Consider the following 17,568-nt stretch of genomic DNA (forward strand, 5'->3'; position numbering starts at 1 on the left):
GGCTAATAATTCACGATCGTTATAAGATTTGCCGCCTCCTGAACCGACATAGCGCCTCACCTGACCGACGGACACCTGCGGGCGGGAGGGAGGACGGGAGGTTGAGGGAAGGGGGAGAGAAAGAGGATGGGAGAGGCAAAGGGAGAGGGTAGGAGAGGGAGAGGAAGGGTGAGGGAGTGGGGGTGAGGGAAGGGGAAAGAGAGGAAGAAACCGGGAGTGAAAGCGATAGGGAGAGGGACTGAAGAGGGAGAGGAAGGGAAGGGGAGCAAGAGTGAGAGGGAGGAGATGGAGAGGGGTGGGTGATGATACGGTGACGGAGGGGTGGGATATGTGAGAGAGAGGGATAGAAAAAGAAGGGAGTCGAAATGTTGGTGAAGGGAGACGGAGAAGGAATGACAAAGGAAGAGGAGAAAGGACGCGGGAGTGCAGCGGAAGAATCTCACCTGTCTCCCCTCCACCTGCATGTCTCTCTTCTCATACATATTCTTCCTCCTCTTGTTCTTTTAGTTCTTTTATTATCTCTCTTTGGCCTGCCTGTCTATATGCTTCTGAATTACTGAAGCAGTGGACGGGGCGATGTTTAACTTGCTGCGTATTACTGGTTGTCGAAGAAAAGTATCAATTTAGAATCTTCCATAATTATACCCTCCTCCATTCTCACCTTTGCTGTTGTTGTCAGTCCTGTTGTTAGTACAGAAAAAAGACCTTTAAAATATTGCTTGATTTAAATTCAGTCGAACTGGCATTTGACTACGGGTGACCCTGGATACCTTCATGTCAAATATAGTAAAGGTTAGTATCGCAGGCAGATGCAACCTGCCAAATGTCAGCTGATATCGGTCAGTTAATAGAAGATGACTTTAGCAAATACAGGGCGGAGGAAGTCAAAGAAAAATGGTACATGTCCGAGAAAGATATATAGTACTGTATTAGCTTTTTCGACATCATCAGTTTAATAAGTAAGTGTTTTTATAAAGCAACCACGGTAAAATTAACTTAATATAAAGGAGAAATATATATGACGATGTGACTGAAGCAACTGAAATGTTTTCCTCTTTCCCCTGTGGTTTTAGAGTCTTCCGACATTACCAAGCTTAGGTTATACAGAAAAATTTATCTAATAAATTTATAGAATCGTCGCATTGTGAACGTGAGTTCCTTTGGTGCTCACTAAAGGAGAGCACAGGGGGACGTCAGATCAATATAGAGTGGTCCTTCATGCTATCTTATGTGTGGAAAGAAACATCGTCATCATCATCATCATCATCACCATCATCATCACATTACTCATGCTAAAGTGTAAGGGATGGGTAGGATCCTGAAAAAAATTTAAAGGAAAAACACACAGTAAGGAGATCTATCATTAGTGCCAACCAGAAATGAACCACACCTTCGTACACTTATCATTCAAGACTTTAAAATTTTCACCCTCATCCCACAAGCTAAACCATCCACATCAACGTGCAATATGTACACTAGAAAATACCGCACATACTAATACATTTTCTAATCCAGTCCTTGTGCTCAGTGTGCTGTTGGATTTATAAGAAGAGGAGGTATAAACACTGAAGTAGAATAAATAAAGCCGACGACGTAAAAAAAAGATGCATAATAGACGACGTAAAAAAAAGGAAGTCGAGGATAGAATAACACCAACGGGACTTAGGTCAGGAGTCCTCCAGATAAGAGCTGCGTCAGATGCTGTGCAAAAAGAAGAGGAGGAGGAGGAGAAGAGGACGGATGAGGAGGAGGAGGAGGACAAAGGAAGAAGAGGAGGAAGAGGAAGAGAGAAGTAGAGGAGGAGGATAGTTGGAGTGTTGGAGGAGGAAGAGGAGAGGAAGTAAGGGGAGGAGGAGGGGTGGAATGTTGGAGGAGGAAGGAAAGGAGAGGAAGTAATAGAAGGAGGAGGAGGAGACGTGGAGTGTTGACTTAACTGACGGGCAGTTATGACACGTAACGGCAGTAATCAACTCGAGTAGGTCCCGTCCGTTCCATAAGGCGAGGCTGGGGCGGGGTGGTCATTGTGCACAGAAGGCTCCAGTCACCGCCAGGCTCAGTGGTGGGAGCGTGATGGAGAGGCGCTGACGGCGGAGGGACGGACGGCGTAAGTCATGAGGGGCGTAGCTTTCATGCCCCCCTCCCATGGCCAGGGCAAGTATTTACAAAGAATTTCAACCCTTTCCCCTACCATGATGCCATCTGTTCATGCTGCCACTAAAAGATTTAATTCAGGCTAACAGAGTAATGATAAGGTCAGTGAAAATTACTTTGGACCCCTCGCATGTAAATTTATTCTCGCTGCTTCCAGGCGATTTTAGTCAGCGTGGGAGAGCATCAGAGTAACGAAAAGGTTAATAATGATTATATTTGATCCCTCATCTTCGAGCAGTGTCTCCTTTGCTGAATAAAATCATGAGGAAGCTGAACTATAAAGACAGCCTCGCACTACCGACGCTGACTAATTTTACGTTAATAAAGTCCTCACAACAGAAACTTATTGTCGGAAGTTATTTTACTTAAGTTTTATTTTTGCTTTAATATTTACTCTACTCTGGTTCTGAAGTATCTGGTAGTAAGTATGGAGATAAGAAGTATTAATAAGCAACCGTGTCCACAGCTTATGCTTAAGGGAGACTGCGAACTCGATCCTTGAAACCTAAACCATTGGAAATATCTTGCAAGGTCTTAAGAAAGGAGCAGGGTATTAGAGGTGTGTGTGTGTGTGTGTGTGTGTGTGTGTGTGTGTGTGTGTGTGTGTGTGTGTGTTCAGGTGTCTGAGTGGGCATTTGTCTATGTGTGTGCTTGTTCATGCATGAGAGAGACGGCGACAGAGAAGGAGACAGAGGATATTGGTGGGTACACAAGAAAAATTGTGTTTGGAAAGCATGAGTTACTTATAAAAATACGCAAGGGAAATATAAACAGGGTGACTGTAAGGAAGGAATGAGGCTCTTATAGGTTAAATGAATATGGAGGAGTGTCGATTGGTCGATGTGACGGGGTGTGGATGTATGTGAATGGGTGGCTGTGACTGAGTGAAGCATTACATGTGGATGAATAAAAGGCCAAATGATGTGGAACAGGTAGACCAGTATTTTAGTGTGGAGTACGGGACGCAGACTGGTGTTGAGAGTGATTGTGGGCCAAGTTAATTATTATAGTGCAGATAGACGGAGGATGGATGTAGTGCCAGTACGTATGTGGCAAATGATGTGGAGCAGATAGATGTGGAATGGCTGTGAACTGATGTAAACACTGGATGTGGCCTGGTGTTGTGAATGAGTATTGGCCAAAAAACGTGGAACAGGTGGACGAGGAATGAATGAATTGGTGTAGAGAGTATTAGATGCGGATGAGTATGGGGTGACTGATGAGACAGAGGAATGATGTGAGTCGGTGAGAAATGGATAAATGTGGGGTGAAGTGACGTAGGCAAGGGCACTGCGGGGTGGTCGAGGGCAAGAGGAGTAATTGCAGGACGGGTGAGTGTGGAATGTGTGGGCTTGTGACAGATGGGTACGAGACGGGGGAGTGTGGAATAAACAGGCACAGCTGTGCCCAGTATACCCTAAACACTGTCTCTAAAACAAGTCGGGACCTAAAGAAATATTACTAAACATTTAACAATAAATACATGGGGTGTAACTCCGCTCCACTATGATCTTTTCTCCATTACTTCGCTCAGATTTTCGCTATTTTGTTGCTTATTTCACGTAGCCCAGTGACAGAAAAAGATAATGCTACAACTCCACATCCTTTCCATAGCGCTTTTTCGCGACTAGCATCATTATTTTGTTAATCTATTGCAACAACTCGCAACTGAAGATGAAGAGCTGATAATTGTGCAACAAGTTAGAGTAAAAAGCGTACTGTACTGTACCCTAAGAAATGCAAAGTAATTAACAAATACAGTCCACGAAGGATGGTTGCTGAAGGTATGGATGTGGATGTGATGGATGGGGAAAATGTGCCTGGGTAGATATATAAAAGGATTGGTGTAGTAATGGTGTCGTGAGAGAATGTGGGTATCTCATGAATACAGAAATGGTAAAGGCAAACAGAGAATAAATGAATGTAAATACCGGGTGATTGATTACAGAGCCAGGACGAGTGACTATGGATGAATGAAGGTGAATATTGACGGGACACAGTTGGATATAAAAGGAACGGATACGCATCATATAAGGGAAGTCTAAGTAATGTGTAATGACTGAATGTGGTGGTGGATTAGTTGCTTGTAGATCTGAAAAGAGTGAGAAGTGAGAGTGAAATAAGTGCATGGAAACGAAAAAGAAAATAAAAAAGAACGAATATGTTTGTTCACCCCGTCAATACGATGACGTCTTGTAGAATTTATGCTCACTAAAAGACAAATACATTTATTTTGAGAGAAACCCCTCGTGAGGAAGGGATTATTGGAGGTTCCTTTAATTCCTTCCCTCAGAGGACTTACTACGGCTGAATATAATAAACTAGACAGCCAGAGTATAGGTGAAAGACTTTATCGTTTTGAAAGAGTTGTATCAGTAATTGTACCTGTGGAATAACTGTATTAGCAAGGGGAGATTTTAGGTCTAAAAATGGCGAATGTGAAACAGGTGCTTGTGAGAGGAGTGGGTGTGGATTAGGAGAGGGTAGAGGTATTAAAGTATTAACGGTGCACCCTCCAACTCCCACACACTCCGTCTAGCGGTTTAGTCAGAGGTGTGGAAGGGGTGAGGGACGTTTTCAACAGGTTTGTGATAAAACTGATCTTGGCTTTAGTGCTTAGCGTGCAGGATATGGGAAAGAATGGATAAGGGCAGGGGTGGAGAGCTGTTCAGAGGAAGGATGGAGATATGGCAGGGTGAGCATTTTAGGGTAGATACGATACAAGAAGAGAGGGACGTTTTCAACAGTTTGTGACAGTGTTGCAATAGATTTTAGAGTGTGCCTTGGAAACTAATGGCAAAAAGTGTGGCGCAAGCGAAAGGAAAAATAAGGACAGAGGTGAAGTTGTATTTAAGGAAGAGTAGTGATATGACTGAATGGAAACTTGTGAAGTAGACATTAAATAAGAGGAAAGAGTTTTTTTTTTTTTATTGTGATACTGCTGTTTTGCTTTACTGCTAAGCATGGAAAGCAGTGGTGGAAGTGTGGATGCTGAGGTGTAATAGATGCAAGGACAGAAAAGAGGTAGATTTAGATGAAGGGTAAGACCTGGATTGTAGCAGGAATTTTGAGTGGATGTAGAACGAAAGGAAAGGGGTATATTCGATAGCTTTTGATAATATCGCCCCTGGATTTAGTGCTGAGTGTGGAAGATAAGAGGTGGAAGTGTGGAGGGTGTGGAAAAAGGCAGAGAACAACAAAGACTAAGTACTCTTCGGGGAGTAGAGAGAGGTGTGGTTGACTGGATATTTTAGGATTAAAAAAAATAGATACGAACATGAATGGAGTACGTAGTGTTAGTGGCAGGGTAAAGATGTGGTGGCTGGGAGGCTTTAGATTATACGTAAAATAAAGGAAATCTCTTACTACAACGACGGTTTATCTGTTAGTTTTGGTACCTCCAGACGATTTTAATCATGTGATAGTTATGCATCTCGCAGTGAAAAATTTTACAGAGCCTATAATTTGAATGGTATCATGTTTTGGTAGCCAGAATGAAATAAAAGGATGTTATTGTAATGAAGTAAAAAAATTAAAGATAAAGAAGGTTAGAGGTTAGGTACTGTGTGGTTGAATAATGTTAAAAGTAGGAAAGATGAGGTCTCCCCTAACGGAACTAAATCGACCCGTGGCAACCACAGAAAATACAGTATGCTTTATCGACAAACGAAGTAATACACAAATACGGTGAAAAGTGGAAGTAAACGTCTCCACCGCTGACTCTGCAGGTGTACTGAGAATGTGAATGAAGGTGAGGAGGCAGAGTCGACAAGTGGCAATGAAAAACAAACCTATAAGCAGACACAAATGAAACTAGAAATACATAAATACGGTGGAAAGTGGAAGGAAACGGCTCCACCACTAGTTCTGCAGGTGGACTGAGAATGTGGATGAAGAAGGAGAATAGGTGGGAGAACCAACTAGGCCTGTTATTATCCCCTAGATTTATTGCCGCTGCTACTTTTTGACATGCAAATATCCCGCCACCGCTCTTCCCTCCTCTCGTTGCTGCCTCCTCTCTGTAGCCATGTTGCCGTCCTCTTTCTCCTCTCTTGGTAGCCTGCTGGGAGATCCCTTTTCTGATGATTTTTTTTCTTTTTTTAAATTTGGGTTTTGTTTATGTCCGCCATTTGACTGTGTGTGTGTGTGTGTGTGTGTGTGTGAGAGAGAGAGAGAGAGAGAGAGAAATCGACTGGTGCAAGAATAAGAATACGCAAGTTCAACCCAGGGAATGAAAGGAGGTAATTGGCGGATGCTGTGGGTACGAAAGCATTGGCCTGCCGCTGCCGTCCTCCTCCGGCCCAATAACCTCGCTGCAATGGCTTCTGTCCTTTGTTCTGGCCCACAGCAGCTTCGTAGGGCAGGTGGTTTGCCTCATTAAATGTGTGTGTTAGCGTCCCTTACGTCAGGGTGGGGATAAGGGCCGGGTGAGGTGCGGAGAGGGTACGCTTGTGCTGAAAATAGAGTTCTGTGTTCTTGAAAATGTATTTCTTGTGCTGGAAATATAGAGCGCTGTGTTCTTGAAAATGTATTGCATCTTTGTATCTGTCTTACTTTTTTACCCTCCACCTGACAAAGTCAGAAGAGGGTGTTGTTATCAATGGAATCAATAGATGTCCGTCTGTAGAGTTGGGCGGGAGGGCGGCTGGCCGGGCGTTGAGATTTCGTTTTCGGACCAGAACTCGGAAAGTATTCTCTCATAGAGTCATAAAATTTCACGGTGTTATTTGCCTTATAGTGAACTGGTGCCATCTGATAGGTAGGATGCCATGTCTTAAGTAGTTTAAAAAAAAAAAAAAAAAAAAAAGAATCCAGAGATTTCAGTGCGACCTGTGCAAGGATTCTGAAGGGCCCAGATTATGTGTTCTCAGGGCGTTCTCCTTACATCCACCTTTAAAAGAAAAGATTGGGGAGGGGGGACGAGGGCCAATATGCGCTTGGTCAAGTGTGCAGGGTGGTGGGGGAGGTATGTGCTTGGTCAGGTGGAGGGTTGCCTATATTTTTACATTAAGGTGGGGACAAGGTCTGGGTGAGGCGGGCAGGGGGTAGGCTTTGCACATGAAATATTGAGCTCTCTGTTCATGAAAATATATTGCATTAATTATCTTTCTTTTTTTTCTTTTTTCTTTTTTTTTTACATTAGGGTGAGGTGGATAGAGGGTAGGGTGAGCACTGGAAATATAAAGCCCTGAGCTGAGCCCTCGAAAATATATTACATTTTTTTTATCTGTGCGACGGGGAGGGGGAAGGATTGATGTTGGCATTGAGGTGGATAGAAAAACAGAAATCTCAGTAGAAAAAATATGCTTCTTTTTGTATGCCTAAAGGTTAGTTTTGTTAGCACTGCATACATCAGGGTGAGGATTAGGGCTGAATGAGGCTGGGAGAGGGTAGGCTTGCAGTTGGCGTTGAGGTGGATATATAGTTAGACGTTTGTGGCCATGAAAGTATATTGTGGTTGTGTATTTTAGGTTCATTTGGTTTGGGTAACGTACATCAGGGTAGGGATAAGGTCTGGGTGAGGCGAGGAGAGGGTTGGGTTTAACTGGATATATAGAGCTGTGTTCTTGAAAATATATTGCATTTGTTTATCAAACGTTCCTCTTGCTTAAATTCTGATATAAGGCCATTTTTGTGTAATTATTGGCCATACATCAACTGTCCATTAGGAATTCATTCGGCTGTCTGATTATTCGTCGAATAGGTCACTCTCAGCGTAGTTCGAGCTTTAGAAACTTGATATAAAGGGTGACCTGTAAATGACGCTTCACTAGAAACTCACCTGGCAGTACCTTAGGTGTTTTGGGGACGGCCAGGTGTGAAGGCGTGGGCGTTGGTGTGGCAGTAGAAGTAAGAAATGATGAAGGATGCAAGTTAGACATTGATTATAGAACACACGAAAAAGCACCTATTGAAGTGGAAGAGGAGTGTTATTTAGGAGGTATAGGCCCCCTTGTATATCACTTCAGTTGTTAAGGCCTGTGAAAATCCCCCTAATGATAATCCTTCTAAAAGTGTATGAATTATGAAGCCTGATAAAAGAATCCCTTGTTAACATATCACTGACTATTTGGCGAGTCACGACGCCCATCAGGCTAATCAGGCGTATGATCATTTGCTCACCTAATGTATTATGGTCTGGAGTTTTAGGAAGGTTGGCACAGGGTCCTTCGTACCTCCTCTGACTGATTTTCTTGTACCTATCCTTCCTCAGTTCTCTCTCTCTCTCTCTCTCTCTCTCTCTCTCTCTCTCTCTCTCTCTCTATCTATCTCTTTTCTAAACATTTAATGAAGTAATTGATAGTTCCCACAAGTTGTTTTACGATTAATAAAAAAAAGAGGTGTTCCAAAAACCATTTCTTATACCGCTGCTCAAGAACCACAACACAGTGTCTGAGGTCAGGTCAGGTGAACGGGGGCAACCTGAGTGGAGGCCCGGTGTGACTGGTTGACAATGTCCATCTCCAATGACAAGGTATATCTCCAAACCTTGGCATGGAAGACAAGCCGCGCGGACCACACAATCTCCGGAAGGGAACGCGCGGGATATAGAATGTCAGGTGGAACAGAAAAAGCGGTGCGTGAAACAAGACAATCCTGGGATCCTGGGTATTCATTTTTTTGCTGCTGTAACTGAGAAGGCCGCCTGACGCGTCCTCCTGAAGGTCACTCGCTGGTCACGTTCAAGGGTACACGAGTCTGGCGAAGGAATGCTAGTTGAGGAATCCTTTTCATGTCTGTAGGTGCTAATAGGAAAAATTATGAGCTCTAATCGCAGAGTGTTCAGGAGGGTTTGTTGGGATTTATTGACAAAATAATGGTCTGGAGAGAGAAGATGTGCAGTTTTGGGGAGATAAGGAGTTATTAAATTTAGCATTTTTAGAGCCTTGTAAGGAATGTGTGTCCTGGAAAAACAGATACGTCATGTCACTGGGATTCTTAGTCTGGCTTTATCGTCTCTTGTAAGACAGCACAGGGCAGCATTTCCAAGAAGAATATATTTTCTGTCAAGTAATAACAAGTACCATGAATGGAGTTAGATATAACCGAGATAAGGATATCCATTACTGTGGTAGGAAGGATTCCTCTTTATATGCAAATACGATTGAAGACAAAGCATGTTTATGACTATATTCAGGAACATGATGCCTCTCGTGCTTCTTTGGTGTTAGTAGTGACGTGGCCCTGTATGTCCTTTAGATGGAGTATAAATTATCCCTGAGATAAAAAGTTTTCATTAACGCAGTACCGTAGGCATCCCATACTTGGTATCTGAAAAATTTCTGCGGGTTTGCTATTAATTTCTACTTTTAGAATCACACATTAATGGAAATGATGATGCATCGTAGTTCAGCCTCAGAGTGAGACGCGGATATCTTTATTAGTACTGACCGGCTGTCTTATATAGAGCTGATAAAGTCGATCATCCCAGCAACAATCCCCCCAGCCCTCCACCCACTCCCTAACATCTTCCCGCCGCCCCCCCCCCCGCCGCGCCCCCGACATGACAACGCCAACTGGGAGGTAAAACTGAGGCCAGACCCGTTATGACCTCCTCCCCGCCGTGCCCCCTGTGTCGCCGCTCAGACACTCAGGCCAGACTCAACCTGCAGCCAGTCAGACCTGGATAACGTGTTCTGACTAAAGATTATTTCGTTCAGTAGAGAGAAAACTTAAGCCTTTTACTGCCATAGTCAGACTTAGATACTCGTATTGTATTGTCTGTAACTAAAGACGATTTAATTCTGTAGAGAGAAAACTTAAGCCTTTTACTGCCATAATCAGACTTAGATATTGTATTGTCTCTATAGACGATTTCATTCAGTAGAGAGAAACCTTACGGACTGAAAGGGACAAGAATGGTCTCTGTAATTCTATCACAGCGTTGTTCAGCTGAATTACTGCATTTTCTTTTACTCAGCAGTCGAGGAGCTAACAGATTGCATTTAGATTCATAAATATACAAAGAAATTACAGAAGCAGGAATTAGAATTATGCCTCATCTGTCATCGAAATAGCATAAGTGGACGTAACGCTCAAAGACAAAAAGCACGAGATTAGAAAACAGAACGCACTTGAAGCAGCCCCACCCATTGGCAATCGGTGCAGTGGATAATAATGCTTTGCTTCCTGGCTTGACTCATTTGCACCTTTTATCTGAGGGGAAAAAAAAAGGCAGTCATAAATAACCAGCCAAAAATTGATTACAGGAACTGATGAAGCCGTTGGGACTCTCACTAGACCCGATCAAAATTCTCTTTCTTCCACGACCTCCTCGCTGTTAAATCATGCAGACAGAATTACTCCTAAAAAACAAAGATTTTTTTTTTTCGGATGATTCAGAGTAAACTGAATCTTCTCGCTTGCATGGACAGTGGAAACAAGAAATACTCTGGGTGATCTCTCGACCTGGAAGATAAAAATCGAGGGGAGGGAATAGGTGGGGGTGGTAGGGGGATAAAACATCGCAGTGGGAGTGAGAGGTATCAGCGATCTGTTTCCCACGCAGAGGCCCGCTGCTCTCCCCACAGTTTTTAGGGTCCTGTGTAGGGAGTGCATGTGAAGACAACACCCCATGCTCTTCCGTGTTGTCAGGCCAGTTAAGAGAAAGTCACGAGATACGGTATGGGGTCACAAGTAATCGGTGGTGCGCCCTGAGGGTCAACAAAGAACAACGGGACCAACAGTATGCAAAGAGAAGGGTGCTGAATAGGGTGTGAATCTCTTTTCCCATTTGTTTCTCATGGTGTAAAATTTAAACAAGCCTCTGTTTCTTCGTCTACTGACATATTCTAATGGGAGGTATTCATATCACCCTTGAAATACCGTGAGGACCCCATAGAATTTCATCATGGTCGGCTTATTTGTGCTTTTGTAATCATGTGGACAAAAAAAAGCAGGCAAGCGACAAATAGAACATCCGCATCTAAGACAACATGAACCATCAGTGAACAAACAGTGCAGCGATGGGTTTGCACACGGCAGTAATATGCAGTAAATAAGTAGGGTACAAACATTTTACAGTGTATATAACCATGAAGTCATTAAAATCGACTATGCACAACAGTCATACAGAGATAGAGCGGCGTGGAACTGGAACCATCAGTGTACAGCAAAATGCAAGAGTTAACCACGGAGGCCAGCGAAGAAGCAGAGGCCGACGAGATGGATGGATGAGTGTGAGTGATGATCGAGGAAAGTACTGCGTGAGCCTCATGAGCAGAACAAGGCGGTGATGAACTGGGAGAGAGCAGAGATGGCAACGAGGACTGAGTGTAATGTAGATGGGAAGCCTCAGGAACAAAGCCTGTTGACGGAGGAAGACAAATGAGGCGATAAAGTGAGAGATAGTTGATGTGAGGGTCGGGGAAAGTAGATGGTAATGGAGGCGTTTGCTTAGCATATCGAATGTCTGTTTTTATGGAAGTGTGCTGATTGAAAATGGCTGACTGTAAATGATGAGCAAGGCTGAAAATACAAGTAGGAACGTTCCTTCTGTTTATTAAAGATGCTATGCTGCTATCAGATGGGATGCATTATGCAACCTTAACTTCCTGAGGACAGTAACCCTCCGTTACAAGGGGTCTTCTTAAAGCTGGATAACATGTTTTTGCGTTAAAAAGAATTTAAGATTTTATTGTACTGTACTGAAGAGACTAATGGAGATTATTTTTAAAATTTCCCTCATGAGAATCCTCCCTGGCATTGAATTAAATCGTCTGGCGATAAAAAAAATATATATATAGACGAATCCCGGTGTTGAAGGGAAGAAATATAAGCAAGTCACACAAACAAGAATTACAATATGCCTACGATTCTGAGAGGTGATAACACTAAGCTAACTGGATCATCACTAGTTCCAGTGTAGAGTAGTCAGTGTAAATAGAATTCTTTACCCATGACTCTGAACGTTTGAAGAAGCGGAACAGTAATTTTACATGGGTCAGGCTTTGGGATATGTCGATTCAGCTGCTTGCAGATGTTGCTTCTGTGGTGTATCTTTGACCTTGGAAAACATGTTTCTTGGCCAATTCTTTTTTTAAGATGTCTGTGTCATGTAGGTTTTTATTAGTCCCTTCAGTAAACTGATGACTTGTGTATTTTATTTCCCCATCAAACGATTTATTGAACTTAGGAGAGGGCTAGTGTAGCGAAGCGCTACAAACGTCACCAGTAACCTTTTCAGTACCATGACCTCTGTATTATATTCATGCTGTCGTCAGGCGACTTAATTCAGGTTAAGGGGAAACCTCTGATAGTGAAGAGCTTAATAGTTTTTCCACGATGATGGTATTTCTAAATTTGTTATTGTTATCCTTTGAAGATTTTGTTTGGCCAAAGAAGAATACTTAGGTCAGTTAAGACTAATTTTTACTCTGCCTCTTCAAAAAGTTTCTCAGTAATAAAAGAAAATCATCAGACGGTACCGAGAATAAGACAGAAAAATCGTCACAGCGCGGGGGGTGACAGGTATTCCTCCCACTGAAGAATACGAAGTAGTTTTTCGCGCATCACCTTTTCACCTCGACTCTCTTTGTGATTCCCAGCTTACCAGAAGAAAGATGTTACTCGGTGTTTAACCAAGAGATCAGATAACCCCGTCAGAATTCAGGAACTGCAGCCTCGTAGCTACATATAGAATACTAAACCCATTTTACTCCAACCTGGCCTAATATTGCCATCCGTCCATCTAGATTACTGAATTATAACAAGCGATGAACGCTAGAATATGATACTGGTCATGTACAAGTGCTGTGGAAAGTATGTAGAAAGTATTGTTCTGTTCTGCCACTGAATTACGTGAATTAAGCTGCCAAAGATAAAAAATCTAAGCCAAGTTAAGATGAAACGACTGTAACATACCTAAAAGCAAGGTGGAAATAATCCCCTCTTTATGGGTACGAAAAGAATTTGTGCACTTGATTTTGTGGATCGCCATAAATCGAGCCTAAAATATGCGACGTATAAAGTGTGGGCGCCATTAAAATCCCCAGGAGAGGACCGAGTTGATCCGGGAGCATCCAGTGTTCAGCGAGATAATAAAGTTTGATATCGGGGCATAAATCCGCGAGAGGGAGGCGCTGGAAGGTAAAAGGCTGACGACCGTTGGTGGCTTCTTCCTTAGCAGTACATTCTTCCCTATTTCTTCCCTATTTATTCAGGGTTTCTTCCATGCTTTATTGATTTTATTGATTTTGTTTACTGAAATCTTGTTTTGTGTTCATAAAAGTTTGACGACCGCTAGTGGCTTCATCAATAACAATGCATTCTTCCCAATTTATTCCCCTCTCATCTTGGGGTTTCATATCTTTATCTTTTTCCTCTATGCTCAATGATCTTATAGTTAGCAGTACAACACTTTATTAGTATTGTTTGATACCTGTCGAGTCTAGCTGCTTAGAGATTAGTATGTTTCTTCTTCCTGTTCAGTCTTCAAACTTTCACCCTCTGTTTTCGCGTAATTATTTATTCTTGGCCCAGTCTTCGTACTTTTCCTTTCTAAATTCTTGTACGTCTATCAAGTCTGGCGGCTCAGGAGTCAGTGAGTTTCCCTTTCTTTTTCGTCTGAACTGAGTCTTCTTGCTGTTCCTGTTTAAATTCTTCCACTGTTCGTTTATTCATCGAGTCTGGAAACTCAGCGATTCGTCTTTTTTCTTCTCATATGATTAGTCTTCTCACTCTCAAAATACTTATACTGTTCGTTGTTTATTGAATGCTCTCTTTCCTCTTGTTCTATGCCCAGTCTTCTTAATGTTGCTCTGTTCATACTTGTACTATTCTATATTTATCGAGTCAGGGTGCTCAGAGGTCAGTGTATGCTCTCTCTCACACGGAACATATTTTACAAGTTATCTGCCTTCGTAAATTCGCGATGTAAGTGCTGCGTTACAGGTCCATCTGCCCGTGCTAATTTACTGAACTGACAGACCTGTTGTACCTTAGATATAGCTAGAAGGAAAAACTACCTGTGAGTAAATAAAGGAAAGGTAATAAGGCAAACGTTTGTAAGTGCCACAGATATGGAAGAAAGAAGGTATCTATGAGTAAATAAAGAAGCAGTAATTAAAAAACTTTTGTAGGTGCCTCAGATACGAAGAAAAAGTAAATAATGAGGTAGCAATAAAAAAAAAGTCTGTAAGTGTCATACATATGGAAGGAATAAACTATCTGTGAGTAAACGAGAGGTGGCCTGCAGTCCTACTGGGGCAGGGAACAGCTTAAGGATTTGGATTTCATAAAATCAGACTTTACTGATCTACCAGAAGACCCGCCGACATGTAAAATACCCATGCTAATACCAATACACCAGTCCTGTATGAGACAGCCATAGCATGTATTCAGTATGGACGGTGGGTGTTAGCGCCGAAGTGGTGACATGCAGAGGTGTACTGTATGGTATGTAGGAGGACTACTGGGCCTTGAGTGCAGACTGTGAAGCCTATGCCCAGAGTCGGACACATAAATAAAAAAAAAAAAAAAAAAAAAAATCAGCAGCAGTAAGTAAACGTTAGCAGGTGGTCCATCTCGCTGTGTGGGTTGTCGCGGTGAAGGGGGCGACCTTAACCACTATGATGGAGGTGGTAATGTCTGGTATCCGTGCCACTGGTCTGACAGCTACACCGTCGCCACACTACAATGAGGTGGTAGTTGGCACGCCGGAGGAGGTAACACAAGGACTCCAGCTGTGTCTCTTTCATGTTACTGGTTTACTTTGTACTATACTGTATTGTGGTGTGTTCCAGTTGATATTTTTTTTTCCTCTTAGATAGCCTAGTCGGAGCGTTGACCTTTGCGTTAAAAAGCTGGATTCCATAGAGATAAGCAGATGTTATTAAATTATGTATTTCCACGAAGGGGAGTAGGTTGGTCATTTACGCCTGAGTGTACTTAACAGGTAGACTAACTTAGAGCGAATACACCTGGAAGAGCGTTAACCCCCCCTCTTTTTTTTTTTTTTTTTTTTTTTTTTTTTCAACAGGGCATTCTTTTCGTAAGATTCCTTCATGTACTGTCTCCGATTTTTTTTTTTCTGTAAAACCATTTGATCCCTCCATGTGGTCCCTTCAGGTAGTCCTTCCACGTGATCCTTTCATACGATCCCTTCGTGTGCATGCTTCATAATGATGATCCCTTCATATGTTCCCTTCCTGTGCTTCCTTCACGTGGTCCTTTCACGTGGTCCCATCACATGGTCTCTTCATGTGATCATTTCATTTAGTCCCTTCACATGTTACTGTACCTTAATATTATCCCATCACGTGTCCCTTTATGTGATTCTTTATATAGTTCCAGCATGTGATCCCTTCATATGGCTTCAGCAAGTAAGTCCTTCGTTTTCGCATTTCATCTATTCACGTAACTTCGCCTGATGCATTCACGTGATCCCTATGTATAATCCCTTTATATATGGCTATTTCATACTGTCCCACGATTTCGTCCATCTGTCCCTTCATTCGGCTCCCTTTCTGCGGCCTCGTCACCTCCCGCCACCAATCTAGTCAGACCGCTTTTTGTGCATAATTTCTGGGATCGCATAAACGTTTTCTCGTGTATTTATGCGTCGCTGAACCCGTGAAGCTCAGTCGGCGTATAGGCTAATTCCCCTTGCCTTACCGACATACCCCTACAGTCACTGCTAAATGATTTCTCTGTATTTGGTGGTGCTGTCTGTAGGGGGAGATAGCCAGAAATAGACAAACAAATAGATAGAAATGTAGCAGGTAGGTAGGTTGATAAGTAAGTAGATAGATAGATAGGTAAGTGGGTAGGTAGGTTGATTGATTGATTGATTGGTTGATTGATTGAGTGACTGACTGATTGATTGATTGATTGATTGATAGACAAACGGAGGGAGGGAGGGATGACAGACGAGATATTATTTTTTGATACGAATTATTTCCACCGAGTCGTGCATTCATAGTAAATATTGAAGCAAACTATATATATATTTTTTTTTTTTATCAACCGCATCACCACAGACAAAACCATCATCAGAGCAGACCGGTTACAAAGCCGTACAATGTGGTATAATTCTCTCTCTCTCTCTCTCTCTCTCTCTCTCTCTCTCTCTCTCTCTCTTAGTAGCCCAACTAATTCTCTTCCTTTTTCAGTAAAGATAACTCGTCTGCAAAAAATGCTTATAAATACTCAAGTTCCGTCTTTAACAACAGATATCCTTAGAAGTATAAGGCAGGTAGGAAGCCTTAGATTTTTTGTTTAGGTTTCAGATATCCGTTAGTCAAGTTTAGAAGGGATAAGGAGAGGAGAGGTTAGGGAGTGGAGGAGGAGGAGGAGGAGGAGAGGAGGAGGTTAACAGAGGAAGGGAGCTAGTGAAGTGTGTAGGGGAAGATGGGAGATCAGTTAAGGAAGAAAGCGTAAAATCCAGCCTGATCGGCCTAATTTCAAACATAAACAAAGTAGATGACCCAGACACAGCGGGACAACGGCGAGGGTCAGCGTTTTGTTTGGCCACCAGCTTCAGAAAGGCCACTAGTCGGGCCCCTTAATGGACACTGCCTCTCCCACCGTCGCTACGAGAAGGCTTCCTTATGGTGAGGTAATTTGTCTGACGGTAGCAAGAATAAGATTATAAAAGCAATCGTTGTACAGGAAGAAGTTAACGGAGAATATTTCTAAACTCTTCATGGCGAGACCAATTTATGCTTTTCCCTTCGCTACGAGACAACCTTATTTCTCTCTTCGTTATGAGACAATCTTAAATGTCCTTCTTCCCTACTAGATCACTTTATGTCTCGCTGTTCACTGCGAGACCACCGTATGTCTCCCTCTTCACTACGATATCACCTTCTCTCTTCATTCTGAGTAATTCCTGACGATCTTTTTCAGCCAAGAGAAACCCCATGGAGTCAGAAGGCTAAGTCTCTCCTCACAGGGCCCCTATAGAGCTGATAGAGCCAGAGATATGCTAATGACGGCAGGGTCTCCATAGCCTTACAGCACGGGATTAAAAGAACAATTGGTTGATTTTCATTCACGGAGAGGGGAGGTGAGGGAAATGGGGAAAAAATGTGAGGAGAAGGATCAAGTGTTTTTGTGGTTGTGAGGATGAGAGGCAGGTGTGGTTTGTGTGTTTTGTGGGTTGTGGTGTTGGGAAGGTTTGTGGTCTGTGTCAGGACTGTGGTAGGGAAGGTTTGTAAGCTGTGTCAAGACTGTTGTGGGCTGTAATAGGAAGGGTCTGTGGTTGTGATAGGAAGAGTTTGTGGACTATGACAGGGAGGATATGTGGGCTGTGCTAGGGGGGTCTTGTGTGCTGTGGCAGGTACGGCTGTGTCAGAGAATGGCTGTAGTAGGCAGGGGATGTGAACTGATTCAAGGAGACTGTGGGTAGAGAGGGTTGTGGGATGAGGCAAGAGATTGTTGGTTGTGGCACGGATATGCGGAAATGCGAGCTTTGCG

The sequence above is a fragment of the Coenobita brevimanus genome, chromosome 24, assembly GCF_032717465.1.
Source record: "Coenobita brevimanus isolate Jiangsu-jjx chromosome 24, ASM3271746v2, whole genome shotgun sequence".
In the NCBI taxonomy this organism is placed as follows: domain Eukaryota; kingdom Metazoa; phylum Arthropoda; class Malacostraca; order Decapoda; family Coenobitidae; genus Coenobita; species Coenobita brevimanus.